Source organism: Zeugodacus cucurbitae, chromosome 4 (genome assembly GCF_028554725.1).
Source record: "Zeugodacus cucurbitae isolate PBARC_wt_2022May chromosome 4, idZeuCucr1.2, whole genome shotgun sequence".
Taxonomy (NCBI): domain Eukaryota; kingdom Metazoa; phylum Arthropoda; class Insecta; order Diptera; family Tephritidae; genus Zeugodacus; species Zeugodacus cucurbitae.
Window position 1 is genome coordinate 69,215,324 of NC_071669.1, and position 26,627 is coordinate 69,241,950.

Consider the following 26,627-nt stretch of genomic DNA (forward strand, 5'->3'; position numbering starts at 1 on the left):
TCCGCGCAAACTTTTCCAAACACACACATGTATGCGTTGCCATTGTTGCTGTCACACAGTAGAAAAACGAACTTCACTTACTGCTGCAGCAGCAGCAGTCAACGAGCAAGTGCAATGTGCATTATTTTTATAGTTGCCACTTGCAACAAGCCAACACCCGCCGCTCCCACTTACGCAAAAGTGCATGCATCCTGCAAGCATATTTAACCACTTTGGGTTTTTTTAATTGCATTCTGCACTTTTTTTCGGCTTCGGCTGCGGCTTCTGGTTTTGGTTGCGTTCTTTTTTTCTTTATTATTGTTTTTGGAGTCATCACACGTCTCACCGCACATGTTAATAATCCGGCACTTGTCAAAACTGCCTGTGTTGCATGCAACGAAGCAACCGAGCATGCAGCCAACCAAACGACCAACGAACTTGCCACAAAGCCTATGAAGCACACAGCATAAAAGCCAACAAGCATGCCAGCAAGCGTCAGCCTAACGTCATGGTACGCGCTGAAAGCCTAACCGAAGCCGAAGGCGTAACACGGAGCCTACTCAGCGGCGGCGACGGCCGTGCAGCATCCTTGTTTGCTTGCGTGCAGCGCACTCGGAGCAAGCAATGTCCTGGTTGTAGTGCTGTGCAACCGCAACGACAATCACGCGACTGCTGCTCTTCTGCTCTTTGCTGCCTCGCTGATGTTGCCACATTACGCTTTTTTGTGTTTTTGTTGTTTTTCTTTAGTTTTTGGTTGTTTTTTGTTGGCTTTTAATTTTTCGTACTTTGGTCTGTTTGCGCATTCTTATTTAGTGTTTTTATGAGTTTTTTACTCTTCGCTTGCATTTGCTTGCTGCTTGCTGCTTGCTTTGTTTTGCTGCTGCTGCCTCATCATGGCCGCTTGCATGCGGCTCAACTTTGCTCGCATGTATAAGTAAATAAATGTTGCATGTAGCAGCAGTGTAAGTTGAGTCAAGCGAATTATGCACTCAGACGCAAAATGTCTGTCGCCACACACTCACATGCATATGTGGATGCTTAAGCGAGCAGTTGTGTGTGTATGCGCGCTTATCACATGTGAATATGCATCAGATTATTTATTTTTATGCGTTCGTATGTGTGACACTCTTGCTTAACGTGCAGCTTTATAAGCAAGCATCACTAAAAGTGAATGCATTGCAGTGTGATGACTTTTATGCTCTCTGCCGCCTTGAGGTAGGCTACAGTTTTATACAATTTCTTCAGTTTCGACGTTGGCGCGGGTTTTAAATAAGTTGTCCTTTGCTTTTTTCACAGAAAGATGCTTCTATTTAGCTTGTGAGAAGTTTTGAGTAACATTTTTTCGGTTGTTTGAGGTTAAGTTTTGTATATTCATTTATAGTAGTATATAATTTGTAGTTTTTGGATCATTTTTAAATTGCATATATCATATTATTTGAATTATAATATTTTTTTAATGAAGGGTTAAAGGGTCTTACCAAATATTTTATACTGTCTCACTTCGGAAAAATTTATATTTTCACAATTTTGTCGAGATATCTCAGATGGATATCTGGCTATATCCGCTGTAAATAAACAATCGATTTGAAAGTCCTAATAACAGGTATAAGGAGGGTTAGAGGGTGTATTAGCACCTGGACACATTATTCTCTGGAAAATATACCTACTGACTTCTATTACAAAATATCTCAAATGTACTAATATTTTTAGTATATAGTAAGTTGTAGGCACTGAGACCTCTATTTCTGGTGTCAGGGGGCTTGAAAAGTTATAGTCCGATTTCAACTATTTCTAGATGAGATACTATGATCTGCAATTTCTTGAAATTCTATAATGGTTTGAGCGTATTAACTCTTAGATTCCTAAACATCCAACAATGAATAGAGGATTATGGTCTAACATTTTATGTTTTAACATTTTGCCAAGAAGTGATGCGAAAACTGATGACATAATCATTTCGATTTCTTGACAAAGCTAATTTAAAAATCGGGGCTTGAAACATTGGTGTTTTACTTGAATGAATGGATGAACTTTTGTGTTTACAATTCCCTCACTACAACTAAGGGTTCTTAGAAGAAGTTTTTGGCAGTAATAATGCTAGTCGAAGTAATGATTCCACATTCCGAAGGTTTAATAAAGAAAATGCCATTAATAAAATAGGTTTTTCTAATTTTTGCTTTCTCGGTAGCAGGTGTTCGAGTCAAGAATCTCTATAATGGATATTGCACGCTCTAACGCTCAGCCTACAACCTTAACACAGCAGACGGAACTAAATGGAAAATGACATTGACAGGGGACCCTCCGTTAGCGCATCCATACAATTTGGGTAGAACATTAGGCAGGTTATTGTCAGGCCATCTGTCTTCGGCGCTTAATGCTTCACGCTGTTAATGAGCATCAAATCAGACAATGCTCATACAGCGAGAATGCTGTGTAAGGGTTACTAAAATCAGCGCTTACAATAACAATGCAGCATTAAGGGATGAAGATCGCTATATAAATAATATAGCGAAAGGAATATTGGTATTACAAGCCACCGCATTAGTATACACACGTAACCTCCCGTCAACTTGTACGGTTAAGACCAACGGTCCATAGCGAAATTATTATTACAAGCAGACCGAAACTCACGCCACCCAAAAGGCAGTTGGGAGTATTTATTACAGTAGAAAATTGCTTTAGCAAAATACAATTTGGACTAATAACGCCGGCGTGTAACTGTAATTTTCGGTCAGTGTCAGCCAGCAAAAATAGTAATTACGAAAAAGGGTTGTTCTGCACGCCCTCTACTGCTGCTCCTGCTTCCGCGCCAGTGTTTGTAAAATAATAATAAGCGTGTACGTGACACATGAAATTTGTTTGCATAAACACCGTTATTATTGCATGAATCCAACCCCCCAAAAAAGGAAGTGACAACGGAAATAAGGTGACGAACTGGAAAAATTAACAATGAAAATTTATGAATGAGCATTTGGAGCGCCAAGCAATTAAAAATAGAAAACGCTTCAACAGTGAGCGTTGAATAATTGCAAAAACGAAATACAGTAGGAAAATCATACACACTTCTAGACAACGTCAAGGTGAGGCGTTTTTAATTAGACAACGGAAGTTGGTGAATAAATAAATGAATGGCATTGCCATATTTGCAGCCAACTAGCAGGCATGATTTATGGCGCTGGAATCTGCATAATCCATAACTGTTTATCCTTGCATGTCGATATGTGTGTGTGCTGCTGCTGCTAAACCGCACTACAAAACCACAAAGCCGTTAATTAAGAAGGATGAGGCACTAAGGTTAAGTGTGTAAGTCAACAGTGTACTTGGCTTCTGTGCACACATGTTGGTCTCAGGCGGCGCAAAACACATTACTGCATACATACATGCACATAACTGCACATATGAGTTTATGAATAAACAGAGATAAGAAATACGCACACATAGAAAAGCAAATCTTTTGTATTTCCGGCCGTTTTAATTAGTTTCTAAAGCTAATCAAATATTTTGCTTGGGGCTGCTCAGACGCCAGCCACAACTTTACTGCTAAGAACCGTTATGAATTTCATTGCATAAGAATATTGCTTAGTGCTTTGCATACACCTTCGTGCATGCGCTTGTGTTTAAGTGTGTGTATGTGGGCTGATTTGCTTAGGCTTAAAAGCCTTGGAGGCAAAACCACAAACGCTGCTGTTGCAGACAGGCGCTCACAAATACACAAGAATCTATGTTTGTGTGTGTGTGTTAATAACATGATATGCCTCCACGCGATTTCTTTGCTGAAATGAAAGCCGCGCCACCTTTTCGGTTTCGTTATCCACTTGCTAATTCCGTCTTCTTTATAATTTCTCGGAATCCCAAACGTGGCTGCGTTGATTTTCTGCAACGCTGCACACAAACACCCACCACAGCTCTATATAAAGTAGCACATCTAGCCTGATATGGCGCCCGCCAACTTCTGAACTTTGCTGCTGGTGTTATCGCTCGCTCATATCCTTAATGAAATATCCTTGTTTACGTGTGTGGAGCATGGTAAATTTAGCGAGCGTTTAATAGTTTTTGCTTACGCAATGGCACGTTCTACACATACACATTTAAATTAACACACACACTCATATATTTCTATGCGATCAAACATAGCTTAGAAGCGCTAGTTTTCGCTAGTTGGCAGCAGCTGTGTATGACATGTCATCTCATATAGTATATGTATATATGTGACTGTATGCATATATGAAAACTAAAATAATAGTCGTGCCGCTGCAAAGCACAAGCTCATTAGCGCGATAACTAAAAACCATATTTAATCAAAATTGAATTAGTTAATTTATTTGATAATACAAAATAAATAATATATGCATGAGCTGTATAACGGTATTCCGGTTTGCATGCGGTTTATTAAATACGCAAATTAAATTTTAGTATTAAAATGCAGCGATTTTTATTTTACTTTACTAAGGTAAGCGCACATCAGTTAAATGTTTAATTTACAGTACTTGACAAACAAAATGTGTACTAAAAACACTTAAAATACAAAATTAATCATTTTAGAGGTAAACGATTGAAAGCAATCCCATTTTCCATAAATTCATCTAGCGAATAGGCATATAAATGACGTTGAAACTACTTCGGCAATTTTAGAGTTCGGCCCTTATAGAAATGTTAGATTCGTTCCTAAAGATCCACTTTATCTGAGCCAGTAGCCGCTTGCTATATCAGCATTCCACGACACAATACAGAATAATCTTTATGATGTTATATACTGAGTGGCTGAAATGTTGGCTACGCTTTAGAGAAAACAATTTATTCCATAGAGTTGGCATTGAGGACGGCACGCACATTAAAGCGATGTTAGAGTTTTCCTTCGCTGTCGCTTTTTGGTAAGATGTGACTTTCTGTTGATGCGAAAGGCATCAGTCTTGCCGATTATCCATATATTGTCGCGAAAGCATTTGCAACTATAATTCTTGCAATTTTACTGCCGTTTTCATTGATCTATGATTTGGATATATATTATACCTTGATATGGTTAATATGAGATATTCTTCTTCTATAGGATAATTCTTCGACTAAAATTATTCCCTGTATCCCAAAATATATAAAACCCAACTTTTTCAGCGGACGGTTGCGTTGTTTCACACTTTGGATACCGATCAACTTCATTTAATAGTTATCCAAAATCATTTGTCGATAATTTGGAAGTCTTCTGTTTTAATCGCCTTCGTGTCTTATATGGTCAGTAAATTATGTATTCGATATATATATATATATATATATGTATATATATATATATTATATTAACCCTCTCATGCCCGAATTAAAATGGGCGGAGATAACATTTTTTTAATACAGATATAGATTAATCTTAACTCAAATATGAAGTGATTAATTAGTTAATTAATTACAGGATGTTACCTATAAACAATAACTAAATTATTATTGTAAATAAACTAAAAACTTTTCTCATGACTATTTTTTTTTAAATAACTCTCTTATCTTTATTTATTTATATAGTACACTTCGATTTGCAATAAAACAATTATTTTATGTTTTTGAACACTTTTGAACACACTTCAGTATAACTTTTTTCGCGAAACCGATTTTGACAATTTCACTCTGCGGGAAACGCCTACTGAATGAACACGTGCACGGCTCAGAACAAAACAAGTAACTGTAAGCTTGCACAACACATAAGTCTACATAATCGAAAAAACCGCTGGTCTAAAAAATTCGAGAATTAGAAGCCGATAAATACAATGTCGCCTATAGGCAACATTGGGCATGAAAGGGTTAACTATAGTTAGCCTATATCGTTTTTTTTAATATCACAGTATGTTAATATGTAATATTGAAAGCACATTTTGGTCATCTGAGGCCAGTCAAGTGGAAGTCAACAATAATTCAGGGTCGATCAGTACTTTTGAATAACAATAACAGTCTAATATAATCAATTCTATTGGAATTTACTAAAATATTATTCTACGATGTTCTTATTTTTCAGGAATAAAGTAGGGAAATAATAAATATTTCAAGAATAATCATATTTAGGTTTGAGTAATGCTTTAATTGTATGTATTATTTGATAGAGAAATATTCAAGTACTTTAAGAAATAAAAACATTAAGAGTAAGTGGTATAACAAAATAACTATGAAAACCTTATATGAGGCATCATTATATGTTCAGTTTTTGTGCAAATTAATTTGGCCTAAATAATGAAAAATAAAGAATTAATAACAAAGTAAATTGAGGTCAAATAACAAAACACTTTGAGTTGAGAGTTTACAAGTAATAATACTTAAAATGGAAATTGATTAATTACAGCAGCGAGGGACTCTTACTTTGATACAACAGAAAAAAATAATTATTTAGAAATAGAATAAAATAAAAATGGGGAAAAATATGACAAAAAAACATGACAAAGCAATCAGCGATCAATCTTCCACGGCACTTTAAAATAATTACGCAAAATTAAAGCAGCTTCCAGTTAAGAAGCAAAAAATACCAAAGCAAACAAGAAATGTAAATATTTAAACAGCACACACTTAGAGACAAAAAGCACAAACACTTTATACAGAAGCAGCAAAACATGCTGCTTTAAAGTCAATAAATAGAAATAAAAATAAAAACAAAACGCCCGTAAATCAATCTCAATCAATTACCGCCAGCACATGAATGACGAAAAATCACATAATGAAATAATAACAAATAATATATTTCATGGCACAGCAAATGCGATTGACAAACGTCAGCGCCGGCGGTCAGCCGGTGAAATCAAATATCTGCACAGTGTCTCAGCTTGCCGCACGCAATCGGAATTATTCAGCCATTTGTTTGCTTTCACGTATTCAACTCACGCGTGAGTGCGAGTGTGTGTGTGTGTGTTTTAAAGTGTTTTTTGTTTTGAGTTTTTTCTTTCACCTTGCCAGAGACTGTGTTTTTGTCATTTTGCCAGTGGTTACCGGTGACCACTCACCTCCGCAGCTCAGACGCTCAGCTCTGCGGTAAATCTCATTTGAAAGCAATCAATTTCTATTTGATTACTTTCATCCGTTTATTTATTTATTATTTCTTTTACAACAACCACGTTTTTTGTTTAATTTTATTTGTCTTTCATCTGCAGAAATCTCATGTGGCCGCAAGCCATCACACGCACACACGCCGCATGAATGCTCAGAAATCCGTTACACCGAAGTGCTTTCAAAGCAAACATTATTGTCATTGTTGAAATCGTGTCGAGTGTCACTTAATCCAGTTTTCATACTTATTTGTATTTCCACCATTTCACTCTCCGCCGTTGTATTGTGTTTTTCTATATCGCATTTCTATTTTTATATATATTTGTATAGGCTATATTTGCAAGTGCTTGGGTGTGTGTGTGTGTTACGCGTGACTTAGATCTTTGTTTCGTGCGTGTGCGTGAGTTGGCTACTTTGCGTTTGGATTTCTGCCATTCACATTTCACATTTGCAGCCAAAAGCCACTTCTCATCTCATTCTTCGTATTGCTTCCCATGCAATTACACACACACATAGCTAAAGGTCTAGATTTTTTGCAATGTCAGCCAGTGCGTATACGTAATCAATGAGTTCATTTGAGTTGAAGTGTCGTGCTGCACAGTGTGTGTGCAGAGTTTGCCTATAAATATGGATAGATATGCATTTACTATAGATAAAAGGTATATAATCGAAAAAAAAAATTCAAATCAATAAAATTATTAAAAAAATATTTAAAAAAATATAATTAAATTAAAATTAAAACAAAAATAAATTCATTACATAAATTTCAAAGCATTTAAAATATTTAAAAAAAATATATTAAAAATATTTGCAATTATTAAGAAAAATATGAAAAAAAATATAAAAAAAATTTAACTATAAAATTTGCATTAACATTTTTCAAATCACTTAAATTATTAAAAAAATATTTAAAAACAAGTAAGGAAGGGCTAAGTTCGGGAGTAACCGAACATTTTATACGCTCGCAATTTATTTATTTAACTTTATTAATATTATATAATACACAATTACCGAGGTCCTCATGTTCGATATATGGGCCCTTAACAACCTTTGGTCCGATTTCGGTGATTTTTATAATGGGGCTGCCACACTATAAACGTAGTATTTGTGCAAAGTTCTGCATCGATATCTTTACTACTGCTTACTTTATATATTGAAAAGTAAACGATTCAGATCGTCTTCAAAGTTCTGGTATATAGGAAGTAGGCGTGGTTGTGAAGCGATTTGGCCTATTTTCACAACATATCATTGAGATGTAAGGAAACTATTACAAACCAAGTTTCATTGAAATCGGTCGAGTAGTTCCTGAGATATGGTTTTTAACCCATAAGTGGGCGACGTGCAGCTTCCATCTGGAGTGCAGCTTCCATCTGCCATTTCTTATGTGAAATTTAGTGTTTCTGGCGTTTTTCTTTATTGAGTTAACCCACTTTTAGTAGTTTTCAACATAACCTTTGTATGGGAGGTGGGCGTGGTTACAATCCGATTTCCTCCATTTTTGAACTGTATAAGGTAGTACCCAAAAGAAACGACTCTACAAAGTTTCCTTGATATACCTTTGGTAGTTTGCGAGATATGTACAAAAAACTTAGTAGGGGGAGGGGCCACGCCCACTTCCCAAAAAAATTACATCCACATATGCCCCTTCCCAGTGCGATCCTTCATACCAAATTTTACTTCCATAGCTTAGTTATGGCACTTTAAGTGTTTTCGGTTTTCGCCATTTTGTGGGCGTGATAGTGGTCCGATTACGCCCATTTTCGAACTTAACCTTCTTATGGTGCCAAGGAACACGTGTTCCAAGATATGTTCATTAAGATATCTCAATTTTTACTCAAGTTACAGCTTGCACGGACGGACGGACAGACGGATTTGAACTTTTCTCGTCACCCTGATCATTTTGATATACATATATAACCCTATATCTAACTCGTTTAGTTTTAGGACTTACAACCAACCGTTATGTGGACAAAACTATAATACTCTCGTAGCAACTTTGTTGCGAGAGTATAATAAATAAAATAAAAATTAAATAAAAATAACTTCATTAAAAAAATTTCAAAACATTTAAATTATTAACAATATATTTAGAAATAAATTTAAAAAAGTTCCATTCCTTTTCTCTAAACATTTAATTTAGATTATATTACATATTTAGGATTGCACAGCGACCTAAGGTCTATCGTGTCCAGTTATCACAGTAAACCTTCTAACCCCGTCACGTTAAGAAACCGAACAAGGTTCCAGGGCTGATGGATGCGATACTACCTCTTTAGGGATACAGAGCCCCAATTGTCTGACCCCTTTTCTTGGCGATCGCCGCTCAATGCTCAGGTGTCTCCGCTACCAAATCGCAAAATCGGCAAAAATCCGACGAGTAGTTTGGAGTGGCGTAGTCCCTGCATAAGCAACCAACAGCCTTCTTGCCATTTAAATCATTAAATAGTGAATTTTCAGGCCGATATTGTCAGCTTATCAAATGTCATTCAAACTTGAAGTAATAATAGTTTTCGGAAGTTTCGATGAAGATAAAAAAGTATCGGAAGGGTTCAATTCACTCAAAACATGAAGATGCGGAATTCGCTTTACTTGTCACCAAAGTGATGTTTCCCATATTGGTTTAGATCTCAGATATCCAGGAACACATGTGTAAGTTATAATGGAGACTTTGTTGACTTGTTTGTTCCGAGTTAATTCAGTTTAGATATGGTCCGCAAAAATTAAAAATTTGTTCATTTACTTAACAACTTCTCCAAATTCTACCTTTTGCCGAAAGTCTATTAAATATTTAACCGTAATATCTACAACTTTTCCAAACTACTTTCCATTTTACACACACTTAAGCGTAATTTACTTACCAAGCCTCTGATTATCTGTAGCTTTGATGCATTTTGTGTAATTTCGCACTGAAGTGCTGGAATTTCTCAATTCTCTATTCTCTGCTTTGCACTCACTCATCCACTTAACTACACTGACGGCATTCGTATAACCCAATTTGCTTTACTATATTTACTACGTTCTCTGCACTTCCAAAATCTCACTTGGGGTTTCTCTATGGAAATTTTTGCCATTGCCTTTTGCGTACAAATGCGGTTGAATGCAATAAAAATGGTATACAAATTCTTTGTGGCTTTTAGTCAAGCGCCAGTGTATGTGTTTGTGAAAGTGTTTTTGTTTGTGTGTGTGTGCGAAAGCTGGCATTCAATGCGGTTGGCTTAGAACTCACAAAGGCAAGCACTTAACACTTCGATAATTTCAATTTTGAATTTCACAAACTGCACATGGACTTGTATATATAGAGGTATAAATGTCTGTATGTAAGTATGTACATATGTACATCTATGTACTTTAATAAAAGCTGTTAAAAGTGAATGAACAGAGAAGAGAGCAAAAGGATTCCACTTTTGTTTTTATTTTTATTTTTAATAGTTTGCGGTTGCATTTCTGGTATGTCGTTTTTTATTAAAATATTTTACACTCGTAGTCGTAAAATGAGAGTCAAAGCCTGATTGCAAATACACGAACATTTTGTCATATGTGTTTGAGAATATTTTATGTAAAATGTTTTTAAAAATCAATAGTTAACTCATGTGTCTCTTTAAAGCGACTTTAAACTATTTACTGAGAACTAGTTTTTGAAAAATTTAAATGAATAACTTATATTTTAAATTTTAGCTGGAAACAGTCCAATAATAAGAAGAGATCTTAAAATCCTCTTGGATTTCATATTCATATTAACCGATTGAAAGAATATCAGAACCATTTTCTTATTCTTAAGGGGCTATACCAGAGTAGCCCATGGAAAATTCGGCGATTTTCGTGAATTTTTTTTAAAGAAAGTACTCGATCTAATGTTTCGAGATTTTTGGACATAATAAGCTATATATTTTCTGCTATACTTTCAAAATTTTTTTTTTCATCTGAATCAAAAAAAATCAAAAAGGTTATTAAAGTTGGAAGTATTTTCTATACAATGGCCTACGATTATTGAAAAATTTCAAACATTAACAAAAAGGCGTAAAAAAATAGGTTTTGGGTAAAAAAATGGTCCTTTTTTATTGCCAAATTGTAGTCATTGTTTAGGAAATATATTCAAGAATACTGAGCTTAAATTTGAAGTCGATCGGTCAATTTCTGGTTGAGTTAAGGTTAGCCTCTTAATAGAATTATTTCAGTTTTGAGCACAATAAAGGATAATAATATGGCTGCCGGATCCATTTAAATTATTTTCATGCCAGAAACCGTGACCATTTTTTATAGCAAAAATATCAAAATAATATATCATTGATTAGGAGTAGTTAATTTGCAGAAGAAGCTCAACCAACTGTCTTACAAAATGTCATATAAAAATATAAGGGAAAATACATTAAATCAGTTAGAATATAAAGCCAAGGTCATTTAAATGCACCGTTCGCAAAAAAGTCTCACTACCTTCCATTAAAAAAAAAAACACAAAAACAAATATCAGCCTTGAAAAGGAAGTCCAACAAAAATTGTGAAACAATGAATCACAGCGACGAAACACCCTTAAAAGCATTTAAGTGCTTACTTATGCACGTATGACTGACTGCGCCTGATGTTTGCGAACTGTCAAATAACTGACAAAAGTTTATTGTGCAACTGTCAAAAACTAACAACAAATAAGCGTGAAGATGAAATCTGCCAAAGACAAATGGAAGAAAATCTGATGTGATGAACAGCAACAATGAAGCCGCTACCACCACCAACACCGCTGTCAACTGTCAACTGTCATTGTTACCTGTCAAAAGACACGCACAAACTCAACTTAAAATGCACACATACATACATTCATATATATACAGTTATATTATATAAACTGTTAAATGTGAGGGCGTAGGTGAGTACTTTAATTTACATTTGTGTGCGCGGCGTAATGCTGTATAAATATGCATTTGGTTGTATGTATGTGTATGTGTTTCCTCGTTGTGATGAGCAAAAAGTGGACCACCCAAGCGCTGCATTTTGCGGGTCATTTTCGTTGACCACACACTGCTGGCCACCAGCCACCGGCCGCCGTCGCACAACGGTGTTGACAGGTGTGCAACAACAACATACAGCATATATTTGTATCAATCCGAAAATCAAATAAACACCGTGAAAAGCAAAAAACAAAAAAAAAATATTAAGAAAATATGTAAATAAAATTGAAAAATAAAGCGAAAATTCGAAACTGTCTCAAGTGTGTGCAGCCAGCACTTCAAAATAAAACACGTCACGTGCAGCAGCAGTGTGGTGTTTGATTTATTTACATTTATTTATCTTCTTTTATTGTTTCGAGTGTCAACAAACACACACACACACTCACTGGCGCACGCACACCCAACTCATTTCAATTATTTCTGCTGTCAGTCACTCGATTTTTTGCGCTTCAGCCGAAATGTGAACACACACATACACACAGCAACTGGTATGTGGCATTGTTTATGCGTGTGTTTTTGTTTACCTTGCACTCGATTATGACATTCCAAAAACAATAACAAAAACAGAATCCAGAAAAATAAAAAAACAACGCGCTCAGTGTAAAACCGAAACATTTAAATTGAAATTTTTATTTTTAAATGCACTTTTGCGTATTTGTTTATTTAAAGGGACCGGAGAGCGCTGAGAGTGCTGTGCACTTCAAAAAGTGAATATTTATTTTTTCAGTAAACATTCGCTTGTCACGCCCGCTGTCATTATCGCTTTGTTTTCATCAAATCATTAGTTAGTTGAGAAATTCGTTGAATAGCTAACATTTTGAAGTGCCTTTGCCATTAGATTTAATGCCACACACACACACACACACATGTACATGCATGTGCTTACGGTTAACCACATACAATTGCATGCTTTCAACGAAATGATGATTTCAACGAATTATGCCCAAGTAGGCTCAAGTGATACTCAACATTCAACAGAATCACCGGCGAGCGGTTTATTTAACAATAAATACCATAAATAAAGCAGAACTAGAGGAGCCTCTCGACCCTTGAGGTTATGTATGAAGGAAGTGATGTTAAGTAGTTTATTGAGAAAAACATATTGCAAGATCCATTGTATACCTTATTTTTATGGGGCAATCCTACTATTATCCAATCGTACTTTCAATTTATTTAACTCATTATAACCCTTGTGATCGCAAAAACTGTAAACGGCCCCAGTTCCAACCAAGAATAGAGTTTGTTGTAATAGTAATTTGTCAATGACAAATCACAGAACATTTTCAGGAAAGTCCTTTGGTGTCCATTTACATGAGATCCAAACGAATACACGAAGAATACCTCTAATGGTTTTATGGTATAATCAATAAGCATGATTCCTTTTAGAGCTCTAGATTATCAATGATTCATAAAACTTTCGATATCCATAACAATGCAATCTTCCTTTGGAGTTTGTGATATCTCATGCCTCAAAGGAACAACTTAAGCTTGGGCTAAAAAGCAGACCAGACTACAGGTGTAGGTGATATCTTAGTGTGAATTTTGAGAATAAAGGTTTTAATATTGAAATACAACAAATAGTTTAACAGAACGAAGAAGAAGAAATATAAAACAATAATACAGTAAAACAAATAAAGAATAAATAAAAAAACAGCCGCCAAAGCCTTGCATAAGACCGGCTATTTATAAACCTGTCTCATATTTTTCCATAATTAAATATTTATAAACAAAAATATAACAACAAACACAAAATTTTCTTCTTTATCTCCCACCTACTTAAGGTATTATAGAAACCCAATCAATCAATCAACGCTTAATACCATAATTCCCAGCCGAAGTGCAACTGAGCTTACACTTACACTTTGCATTCGCTTCTTTTTCCAAAACCGCTTTTCACAAGTTGCTAACACACAAAAGGTGTACGCCTGCGCTTTCAACAGCTTATCACTAATCCACCATAATTTGCCTACTGATTTCATTATCTATATCCCTCTCTCTCTCTTTCTCTCTGTCTTCCCATGTTTGTGCCACAAACAAGTAACGAGTGTTGAGCGTTTGTGTTACTTTATAATTATAACGCCAACCCAAATCTCGCCACAAACTAGCGCGCATTAGTAGTTTTGACAGCTCTGAGCGAGTGGGTCGGCCGATCCAACGGCGCGCCAGACCAGAAGTCAAATCGGCTAACCGCTGTTTGTAGCTGTCAAATAATTGCAGCCTCTTAACCCGCTCAAATTGGTGGTCTGGTCATTCACATACAAACAAATAAACAACTTATTCACCGCAGAAGTATTAATTATCTAACGGTTTTGATTGACAACATTGTTGAAATGCAGGAATGTTGGATTTACTTAAATCGCCTTAGAGGCCAATGCGCTTGAGTAGGTGTATATTTGGCTAGGCGTGTGGTTCACGAAATATTCCGTAATAGTTGAGACGATAAGTAGTAATGGTACCTGAAGAGTATGGTAGTCAGTTTCTCGACACACTTAAAGGCCGTCAGTTGGTTGGAGTGGTTGTTTGTCTAAGAAATCGGTCTCAATATTCAGTTCACCTAATAATGGTAAAGATGATCATCTCTGAAGATCCATAAATACCGTTTGAGATCTTTCTGAGAAGAACAATCTTAATCCATACTTAAGGAAACTCTCCATTCTATCGGTTATAGGGTCATGAAAGAGCTGAGTAGTATCGAACTAAATTTATGCCCAACATGGCCTTCATTTTTCCTGAATTTTTAGAGAACTTCAATGAGATTACATAAATTTGATAGGTGTTGACTCACAAAGCTTACAAATCGTTTGAAAGCTGAAACATAATTCTCGAGATACCACAAACATTAGTCTATTCTGTCTTCCCTTAATTCCAGTCTCAGCTAGACAGCTAGATTTAGTGCCGATCTCACAAAAGTAACCAAATATTAAGCTATCATCTCTCCTCGTGGCCTAGATAAGCTGCCAATTTGGAAGTGTGTTAATAGATAAATGCATAAATAATTTCATTCTAACTGTAATAAATCAGGCGAACCGAAGATGTCTAAATGTGTCATTGCTTCGAAGAATTTTACTTCAGAGAAAAGTCATAAACTAAATAAAAAGTTTTAGCCGCTAAAACAATAACCACAACTGACCGAACAACAGTGGCGCAATGCAACAACAACTACAAATACCGCTGTCACTGCTGATGAGTCAGTCTAAAGTCGCAAATTGAATGTGTTACCAAAGCGATGATCAACTAGAAGACCGCATGCATACAAGAATACAAATCTACATGCACTCTTAAAGCGCTTAAACACTTACTTCACACACATAAAAAGGCAATAATAACAACAACAACGGCAACAAAAGGCAAACCAGTTTGCCGCCAAATCATCCATAGCTGTCATTATGGCCTCGCAATTCGGTCAGTCTGTCAGTTGCACAGCCGCGGCGGCCGGCGCGGTAATTCCCTTAAAAAATCCAATCATCTTTATAATTTGCAAAACGGTTATGGTGCATGCAACAAAATGCAGCAGGCATTATTGTTATTGTTGGCGCTGCAGATAGATATTTGTTGGCTTGTGGCAGGCAACAACGACGTCGATTGGTCGCCCCAAATGAACAGCCAATAGCCCCCAGCTAAAGCGCTTAATTTCTTATGTTTTCCCGATATTTTCTTTCTTTTGCATTGTTGTGGCATTTTTTGCGCTGCCAAAATAACTATAAAGCCACAGAGAGAGGGGGAAACAATGAAATTGCCGAGTTTAACTGCGAAATTAGCAATAAAAATAAAAGTGCAAATTTCATGGCACAAATCAACACTTCGGGAACAACTTCTTGCGTCGAATGCTGGCGAGGAAGTCGTCGAAGAAGAAGAAAGCAACAAAGCCAACAAGAGAGCGGTGATTGAGTATTTTTGAGTTATGCCGAAATCGCCGTTGATTGAACGCTGAAGTTTATAGATTTTTATGCTGCGTTAAATGCCAAAGGCGGCCATAAAAACAACAAAAAATCCAAAAGAGAAAAGAAAACAACACAGCTCGCCTCAAATCAGGTTAATTGTAGTGTGGCGTTAGTAGTTGTAGAGTTGTTGTGTAGCTACTGCAGATTATCATGAGCGTTTGTGAAATTTTATCTATCTAACCATCCGCTTATCGCACGATATAAGATGCCAATTTCAGTGAATTATGCGATAAAAATGGAGAACTTGTTAGTCCCACGAAATTGAGTAGGTCCATCATTTGATGGGGCTATTAAATTTTTTTATTGCTGTTGTTTCGGAATGTTTTTCAACGAAAACCAATCATTTTTATCGCTGAAGCTTTTTGTTATAAGCACGTCATAATTATTGATCGTAAAGGCATTTAAGTGGGTGTGAACATTAGTCTTAGTTAGTGAGTTAGTTAATGAAAAAGCAGCAAATTATATGTTTTGAGTTTAGTGTCTGAAAATTTATGTAGTGTAAAAAATATCTAGTGGGAGAAATTTACTAAGCGTGTACGGAAGAGCATTAACTTACCAAAATTTTGTTAATCTCTTTTGCTTTTTATCCTAGAAAATATTTGGAATTTGATTAAAAGAAAAGAAGGCTCTAAGAGTACTGTTATGTATATATTTAAGCAATATTCTAATAATGAAAATTTAATCGAAGATTAAGAGGAGATTTTTACACATGAAATATGAAATTTATATGACAAACTTCTTTCTTTTTAATTTTCAGGTATGCATTCCCTACATTGATGTAGTAAATTTAATATTAATGGAGCAGATAATCTAAGGTAGGAAATCTAGGGATTATACATATGAATTTTATTTTATTTTATTTTATTTTATTTTATTTTATTTTATTTTATTTTATTTTATTTTATTTTATTTTATTTTATTTTATTTTATTTTATTTTATTTTATTTTATTTTATTTTATTTTATTTTATTTTATTTTATTTTATTTTATTTTATTTTATTTTATTTTATTTTATTTTATTTTATTTTATTTTATTTTATTTTATTTTATTTTATTTTATTTTATTTTATTTTATTTTATTTTATTTTATTTTATTTTATTTTATTTTATTTTATTTTATTATTAGCACCATATTCTGCAGCCTCTTCAAATTAAGACGGTGTAATAAACAATACATTCTTTAATGATTTAACGACAATTGAATTGCGCAGAAACGAGCTCAACAACAGATAATCTACAGTTACAAATCTCACTGCCCTTCTTGCGAACATATTAAATATTAGCGAAGAAAATCTTAAAAAAGAATTTAATTAAAAACCGCAGAAACAAAACAAAGAAATGCGTAAATCAAATTACAGCTTCCAGCTGACTCATGCCGAAAACGAGCCGAGGCTGTGAAAGTGTCCGGCGAGAAGAAGTGATAATTAATAAAATGCGGATAATGAAGTGGCTGCTCACAAGGCTTTGGAATGTGTTGTCACTGTTGCACTGACTCATGCGATTGCCACACAACAGTGACATTCATATATGCAAACTGCCAACGGTCCGTAGCTAACGGAAGTGCCAACGACAGACCACCATGTAAGTGCAAACAACAACTAAATAGCAAAATCTCAGACTATTTAATGGCCTCTATCGACACATAAAATCTTAATGATAGTTAATTTACGCGAAATCCCCGTCGCGCCCGCACTGCTGAGTCCATAGATAGGCAAATCAATCAAAGCTGTCACACACGACACATGGACACATACAAAAGTCCCGCTACGATAGCCCAACCCACACATATTGAACCACAAGCCAACGCTAAGCTGCCGTCTATGCCACAGCGGAAAGCCCCAAATCGGACAGACAGATAATCAGCTTGTGATTAGAGATCATTAAATTTGCGCCTAGAAATAACTAATGCCTCAACACAAATACACACACACACATATACAAACATATTCGTACTTGTATGTAGAACGCCAATCGCACCGCCTAATCACTTCCGCAATTCTAAGGTCGTCGCTGAGTTGGTGAGCGTGGTAAGCGAGTTCAGGCGACTCATGTCAGCGCCTCGATGCCTCCAACTGTCATGCCTCAAATTAAATAGCTGTCGTTGGTCGTGTGCGATACTTTCACTGTGATAACATTATTATCGCCAGCGCGCCCAACGACGCACACACATACATGCACACCTATCGCGATAGATACTGAAATGCGGAGCGCTGACGTGGAGGCACATTTTCAGACATCTGGCTGGAGTTCGCCTCCCATTTAGTATCGGCAAATTGTCTGCATGACAAATGCTGTCAATTTTTCTCCGTCTTTGCGGCCACTGTGATGAATACCCAGTGTTCATCCAATACTTCAGCGTTGACTTTAATAGTTTTCTTTCATTCAAACAGCTGGCACTAATTAATACTGACTAACACAGTCGCACTTTTGACATATGGATGAAATGGTGGAAAGTAGTCGCCCTGCAAAGGCCTGTAGGAAATGAGTTGTCTACTGAAAGTACATCTACGGACTGCCTAGACCCATTTGGAGTAAGTAACACTAGACAGTTAGACCACTGAATAATATTGCTGAAGTAACAGCCCTTGTCCGGATATAAATCCGGACTCGTTTTGACTTGGTTGACCAACCGACTGCCGAGAGCGTCGGCAATGGAGACTTCACCTCAATCTTATTGTTTTGGTTACCTTAAACTCTTAGTGGTGGTTGTCCCAATTTTCAAATGAATTGACAAACCGTTTCCAATTCTCATGACTATGGACTGCAAGCGAGAAAGCCTCTGCTCAGCTTACCTCAACTATAGAGACCGAAATGAAACGATGCCTTATTCGCATGAAATGTGGATCGTTCCGTGGTATTTTGTTTCAAAGTGATCGTGAACGTCTCTCGACCAACCATACGACTCTCGAACTCAGGACCCATTGTATTCCAACGTGTCCGTAAAGATCATTACTCCGAGACATCTTGAAACTGTTAATATTGCTTAATAACAATCAAGGTTTTCAAACTACTTTGTTACTCTCAAAAATTAACCTATATGCGACACTCAAAAAGGCAACCGAAAATATCCAATTTCTTCAGAATTTCTTTTATGAACCCAATCTTACCACACAAACCATTCTTCAAAGGCCTCTTGCTGCCTAATGAGTTGTCATTGCCTACGTCACTTATGTGCCGTCATCTCAGCGAGTCATTGCGCGAGAAGTACGAGCAGTGGCCGAATGTGTGTCGCAGATAATGACTGTCAATATGTCATCAAGTCAGATATTTTACTGTGATAAGCTCGTCGTAACTTGTGCCATCGTCTAAATTACTTGGGTTGGCCGCCTGACATGACGCTGGAACTCTGGCTTTTGCATTCACGCTGCCTTTCCGCCGAAGCTCCAAATGACAACGCAGACTTTAAGGTCGCCTTTTCGTCTCGGCTCACCTCTTTCGTCTTATTTTCTTTTGATTTAGCTGCTGCCACTTGCGACCGTTGCGTCCAACCGCCTGTACCGTCCGCGCGGCCGTCGGTAAGACAGTCTGGTTCAATGACTGCCTTATAGATGCCTTATCAGATTGTCACCTTAAGCAGCTACAATACAACAGCAAACAGCCGTAATCAGAAAAAGTAAAAACAACAAAAAACAGCCTACAACAACCAACCAACAAGATAAATAAAGAAGGTGCTAGCGCTTGACGGCAGACACCATTCAGCAGCCGTCTTTCTACAAGACTTTTCCTTAACAGATGTTAAGCACTTCATACAGCGCTCGGTATTAAGCAGCAGTAAGCTACAGCCGCGCTTGGCTAAGTACCTTCGTTGGCTTAGGCTTGTACTCTTTCAGTTTTCGTTCTTGTTGTTGTTGTTGCTGTTGTTTGCTTATGTATTGGCTGGCCGTTATCGCTGCTTTTGGGGCAAGTGTGTCAGGTTTTTTGTTTACTGTTTGACTTTGCCTCTGACACCTAAACGGTTTTTCATTGGAAGTCATTAGGTGTGAGGCTAACTGTCAGTGTGTTGGTTGTTAGATTTGGGTGTGTAAAGAACAATAAGTCGCCACACTCGCCGCACAGCCGTCTTGTACACACTCGTATATAATAAATTGTAATTTACGAGCGATCTGTAACGAATGATTTTGATAGTCGCGCCGGCTGCTTGATTAGCCTCTGCGACAATCTTAGATTTATGCCTGCTTGAGTGTGTGTGTGTGTGTGTTTTGTATATGTGCATGTATGTGTGTCTATTAGACATTTGCGCCAACGACCAGCGCTGTGAAAGTGTCTTGATTTAAATGAAGTGATTAGAAGTTAAAGCGTAGTGGCAGCGTTTATTCCATTCGAAGTAACAGGTTACATTCCTTAACGGTGGATTAGGTAATTGATAGCGATGGAGTGGAGCGAGAAGGAGAGAGAGGGAAAAACATGTTAAACCGTAAGCTACTTAAGAAACGCTACGTGCGCCGTGCAGAGGAAAATTGAAGAAATTTCGATTAGCTTGCTAAGCAGTTAATTGCTTGTAGCAAGTGTGTCAGTCTCTGAAATTAATGACATTATTATGTACATATGTTTGAAAAGTTAATGCTAAGCCATGATTTTTTCAATTTTCCCAAAAAAAAAACGAATTTAATTATAATAAAACAGCATGGTTATAAGTATAGAATTTCATTGTAATTCACATAAGATATTTTTGGGATTTTCATTATTACATATATACTTCATTTGTATAGTGTTCTGCTTAATGAAATGAATCATTTTAGAGCGATTTCAGCGAGAATTTGAAAATGTCAACAAGAACTTTCAAAATGCAAAAGGCAGCAGATTTCATTTTAGCAATTCTTTGATAAAAATATAATATTTTCAATCAAATTTCGTATATAAAAATTCCTATCCGTCCCATATTTTAACAAAATTCATATTTTTCGAATTAGAATTTTCCCAAAACAAAAACATAAATCCCATAGCCATAGAGATTAGACACCACCAACTAAACTTTATGTTTGGAAATTTAAAAGATAGTCACAAGAAACATCCTGTTACAAAATACAAATTTTCCTTGGACTCCATGACTACACGATGAGCCTAGGATTTTCAAAGGTTTCCAATATGACATTCGTCCGTTTAGAGAATATTGTGAATGATCAAATTCAAGGCTATGAAGAGTACAAAATGTGATAATCTCCTTCATTACCGTTAAATCTTTTACCATCAATTTTCGATAACTTATCGAGCCAGGAGATTCCACAACAAAAATTATTTAATACAAATGGGAAGTTTATATTTTTGAAGATATGTTATTGCAATGAAGCACTCGGTGTCTCTATTATTGTTCTGTTCATTCACTATTCCAATTTTTGGAAAAAAACATTTTTTGTGTTTCATAGCTATGAATCATGGTCCCAATTTTTTCCAAATAACGAAGGCTTTTGGATTCCAAACTACCATAGCATCTATATGATTTTTTTTAAATGAAAATTATTGAAGTCGATGTTTAGATTTCACTTAATTAGTCCCTGAGAGTTCTGGTTTCCACGTTTCTAGTATAATCATATTAGGTGTTACCTTGGTTGAATTGGTGACTGGAGACAAGAACCACATATGCATATTACTAATATAATAATATTCGATTCAGAAATTTTCTGGTCCGTCAACGTCTCTAACACAGACTTTTGATCACGCACAAACCTAACACTCCTAGGAGAAATCTCTCAGAGAAAATGCGAAATGAGATCCAGATGAAATCACCTGGAACGCGATCGACTGAAAGCCACAAGGTAGTTGAAGAAAAAGCCGACCTGCTCTAACCTGGAGAAGAAATGTGGACTTCGAAATATCTAAGGCCCAAAAAAAAGTTGGAGTCAAATCCAGAGGTTAGCACAAGATCGTAATAAATGGAGGAATCTTATTATGGCCCTTTGCTATCCCGTGGAGGCATAGGACTCCATACATACACGTGTATATGAATATTTCTTGTTGTACTTTATTATGAGTTTCCGCTGTCACTCCCCGCTTCAGAATCACAAATTAACAGAATCGCGTCCAAGTTAAGAAATACTAATGTATGCCTAAGGAGGTGTGCCAGTCATAAATGCCACAATAATAAATGTTGTAATATTTACTAATTCTGCAGCGCCGAAGGCTGCAACACTAGCGCTCACCTTCAAAACGACAAATTATTATTGAATATTAACACACATTTAACGGTAAATGCATACCGCTGTGCCTATTTAAAAATCATTAAAAATCATGTTTATTTTATTTTATTCAAATTCTTTTTTCGCCTCGCCCACTTGTGTCGCTGTGCGTGTGTGCAACATAAAATTATTGGAAAATTACTACAGCAAATTACCGTTATGATGTGGTACTTTTAAATTGCAAAATAATTGAATAACATTATCAAACATGAACAGGAATAAAAAAAAACACTGCCGATACAATATAATATATAGAAATATGCAGCAAAATTGGCTTGGACGCTGCCGCTGAGAGTGAGAAAAACGGTGCACATTAATGGCCAATTATAAGGCAACACGCAAAAAACACTGCACAAACGCATTAAAGTTACACCACAAAGAAGCAACCGGAAAAAACAACAACACACCAACAGCAACAACAAAACACGATTTTAAACATGCTACGGCAGCATTGTCGTTGTTGTACCTGAAAATCTGTTAAACTGTGGCAATTTTTCAATTCCGCTCCAAAATGCCAACGCAAATTGAAATCAATCAATTCGGGGTCGCAGCGAGCCCAAAATGTGCGCACACAACAACTGCAACAACAATAACAAAAACAGCAAGTTCCATGGCAGCACAAGTGCGCGCAGATAATCATCAGCAACAGTCGCGGTGCATGGCAGGCGGCGGGCGGTGGACCGCGGGGCAGGCGCATAGCACCAGCGGCTGTTTGGCGGCCATTAGCAGCGGCGGCAGGTCGATTGGCAATACACTCAATAGCAACAACAACAACCACAACAACCTTTAGTAGCGACTAAATATCATGCGGCAGGCAGACAAACACAGCAAAGGCCAACAACAACAACAACACGAGCATTGAACATTATTCATCCTATTAAATTGCCATCAATCATACGAATATTGGGAAAATTGAAGCGTTCATTATGACAAGCTTTTGCGGTAAACACGTACTGCGCCAGTTGGTGGTGGTGTCGGCGCCCGATTGCCCGACTGCTCGTCTCCTCAACCGCTCGTTTCGTTTGGCTTTTCAAAAGTGATTTCACAAAAAGGTGTGAAAGTTTTATGCAACACGTCGTCGGCGCAGGGCGGCGTTGAATGCCTGAACTAGAGAAGCAGCGCTCGATATTATTATTATTATGTTGTAATGTTGTTGTTGTTGTTGGTTGTTTTTGTTGTCGTTTTCGTTTTACCTATTACCTAAGTAGATGAATGTAGGTTGATGAGACGTCAGCCAAGTTGAGAGATCAAACGTTGCTTACGCAATCTGCTAACACCGGCGAAGGCATAAACAGCAGCACACACAAACATATACAAATGGGTGAAACACTAACAATTCACTGTTGCAATAACAGCAGCTCGTCCGCCGAAGTGTCAATGGGCGGTGTTGTGGCAGACACACAAGTGGCAGCGTTTGTACCAGCGAATGAGCTGGAAGATTGCACTGACCCAATTTCCGACTTACAAACAGATAGCCATAATTGATGGCTGTCTGTCTGTCTAACTCACTCCCTTCGTAAGTGTGTGTGCGTGGGTCTTTTGACGCTGTAAACAAGCAGGAAGCGAGCAGCCATCGCCTAGGCGAGCAATCAGTAAGCGGCAACTTTAGTTACTACTTGCGGACTCGCCGTGAATTATGATGAGCAAGTTGATGGCTGTTCGATGATTGCTTGATGCTGATGCCTGCGATAGCGCTGACATCTGACGTCGTTGGATAAACTTGCTGAACTCAGCTGTGCACAGTGCAAAATTCGCCTGATGCACATTTTCGTATTTTCGGTGCGCCTCTCTGGCGTGCGTGTGTGCTGGGGTGCACAAAATTTATTAGTTAAAGTGTCTGTTGAAGAGTTGTGTTTGTGGTGGTTTTGATTACATCACCAAGAAATAAAAGAGTTAGATATGGGGTTATATATATATAAATGATCAGGATACCGAGTGGATTTGAAATCCGGATGTCTGTCCGTCCGTCTGTCCGTCTGTCTGTCTGTCCGCCTGTCCGTGCAAGCGATAACTTGCGTAAAAATTAAGATATCGTAATGAAACTTGGAACACATATTCCTTGGCACCCTGAGGAGGTTGCTTTCGAAAATGGGAAAACTCTCTCCACTGCCACGCCCACAAAATGGCGGAAACTGAAAACCTATACAGTGTCATAACTAAGCCATAAATAAAGTTATTAAAATAAAATTTGGAACACAGGATCGCATTAGGGAGGGGCACATTTGGATGTAATTTTTTTGAATAAGTGGGAGTGGCCCCGCCCTCAAATAGGTTTTTTTGTATTTATCTCGCAAATCAATAAAGCTATATAAAAAAAACTTTCTGCGGTCGTTTCTTTTAGCCACTTCTTAATACAGTCCAAAAATGAAAGAAATCGGATATTAACCACGCCCACCTCCCATACAAAGGTTAGGTTGAAAATTACTAAAAGTGGGTTAACTCGCTAAGGAAAAACGTCAGAAACACAAAGTTTCACATAAGATATGGCATATGGAAGCTACACTCCGATTTTTTTACAAAATGGAAAATAGGCGAGGCATCGCCCACTTATGGGTCAAAAACCATATCTCAGGAACTACTCGACCGATTTCAATGAAACTTGGTTTGTAATAGTTTCCTTACATCCCAATGATATGTTGTGAAAATAGGCCAAATCGGTTCACAACCACGCCTACTTCCTATATACCAGAACTTTGAAGACGATCTGAATCGTTTAATTTACAATATATAAAGTAAGTACTAGTGAAGATATCGGTGCAGAACTTTGCACAAATACTATGTTTATAGTGTGGCAGCCCCATTCTAAAAATCGCCGAAATCGGACCATAGGTTTTCAAGGCCCCATATATCGAACATGAGGACCTTGGTGCTTCTAACCTAATATTAGGGTTTCCAACTTTCAATGGACTTTATACAATATATATGACGAATATGTGGATCAAATTGTGTATTGTGTAATATTAATAAAGTTAAATAAATTGCGAGAGTATAAAATGTTCGGTTACACCCGAACTTAGCCCTTCCATGCTATAGTATAACAATGTGATTTCACTATCACGGACAACCCCCGATTATTATCAAAGAAGGGTGGACTCTTAGAGGTCCGACAATATTTATGGTCCGTAGTCATCCAAATCAACTACTGAGGTTATGAGAGAGCAGAGATCCGTTTGCCTTATAAAATTCATATTCAATTTCTTGAGATAGAGCAGATTAGTGTGTCTGTCTTGTAATATCTTCGTACATCGGTTGATATATTCGATAAAAGTCAACAGAAGCCTATCATCTTCTTCGTTTACATTATGGCTTCATTGTTTAAATATGAAAGATCGAGTTAAGATCTTCATAGCAATACTGTCCTCAATTCGAATAAAAAAAATCTTTCTAATATATTTGCTCGACTTGAGTTGAAAAAATGCATACGCTTTCAAATCATTTAAAAGTACGTATTTTACTCTTACTTATGCCATATAAATATTTAATAATGCTAATGGAAAACTTGAAAAAAAATATTGGACTCATTAGTGGCAGAGTCACGTACGAATGACACTGAAAGTTTTAAAATGACCTCAATCAAAATTTTTTCCAATAATTGCAAATTTGATTTAAATTTAATTTATTCCATGCAGTCCACAGCACACCTTCTACGAGTTGTACGACGAAAAAAAGTCAAACGCAAGAAATAAATTTTCCCCGAAATCAAATTAAGTTTAATTAGCCAAATTGCTAATCTTGGCCAAGCAGTTTATGCCAAACTTTATCGTCAAAGCTCTAGCTTGCACACTACCAATTAAACTCACTTTCCCAGTTGATTGCTCATTCGGGGGTGAAATCAATTAATCCGACCTGCAATTCGTATGTCCTCAGCACTAATTTACGACCGTTCGCCTGTTCGCCTGTTCGCCCGTTCATCCGTTTGCTGCAGCTTATCAACACATTCATTTGGCTGCTCGCTTTTTCGAACTTCAATTTCATTCCCGCATTGCTATTGTTGTTGTTATCAACTGTTTTTATTTTTTTGTTGGTGTTGTTAACCCTTTTTGCCAATTCGTTAGTGAGCTGAGCTGAGCTGAGTCTCTGTGTCTGTCGCTGTGTGTCTCGGTGCGAGCGTTTGTTTGGCCTCATTTATCATTTAAAGTGCCAAATTGATTCCATTGCTTGCAACAACAGCAACAACAATCAAGTGGAGCAAAGTGTGCGGAGGAGCTGCAAGTGTCAGTTGTGGATTTTAATTTCCTTTTTTCTCGCTTTATTTTGGTCTCTTTTTGCATTTCCTCTTCTTATTTCGGCGTTGTGCTTGCGTTTGCCCTGCTTGCAACGCCCACATTTAAGTTCAATTGCTTTGGCTTCCAGCACATTTTTTCCCTCTTCATTGCCAGAACTCACTTCTCGAGCTCGTTGCTGCTGCTGTTGCTGATAATCAGACAAACGGAAGCAGATTTAGCTGTCTTAATTCTATTGTACATTTCCCATCTCTTATCCTTCCTCATTTTGCTGGCACTTGGCTCGTGCTTTAACAAGTTTCTGTGCTCTTACTGTTGTTGTTGCTGTATTTTTAATTTCTGTACTTCTGTGTTCGCACTTGC

General features: G+C 36.9%; 1 protein-coding gene across 6 annotated transcripts in view; it reads left to right on the plus strand.

The window, feature by feature from the left end:
• Positions 1-26,627, plus strand: part of LOC105213673 (uncharacterized) — a 236,630-nt gene that overhangs the window by 95,426 nt on the left and 114,577 nt on the right. The window contains exon 3 of one of the 6 annotated variants that reach the window (XM_054230205.1): positions 16,626-16,683. The exons of 4 other annotated variants lie outside the window; for them this stretch is intronic. The gene's annotated coding sequence lies outside the window, so the exon portion shown is untranslated. Of the gene's footprint in view, positions 1-16,625; positions 16,684-17,042; positions 17,450-26,627 lie in introns of those variants that run through there. One more of the 6 variants, XM_054230206.1, reaches the window with a different exon arrangement.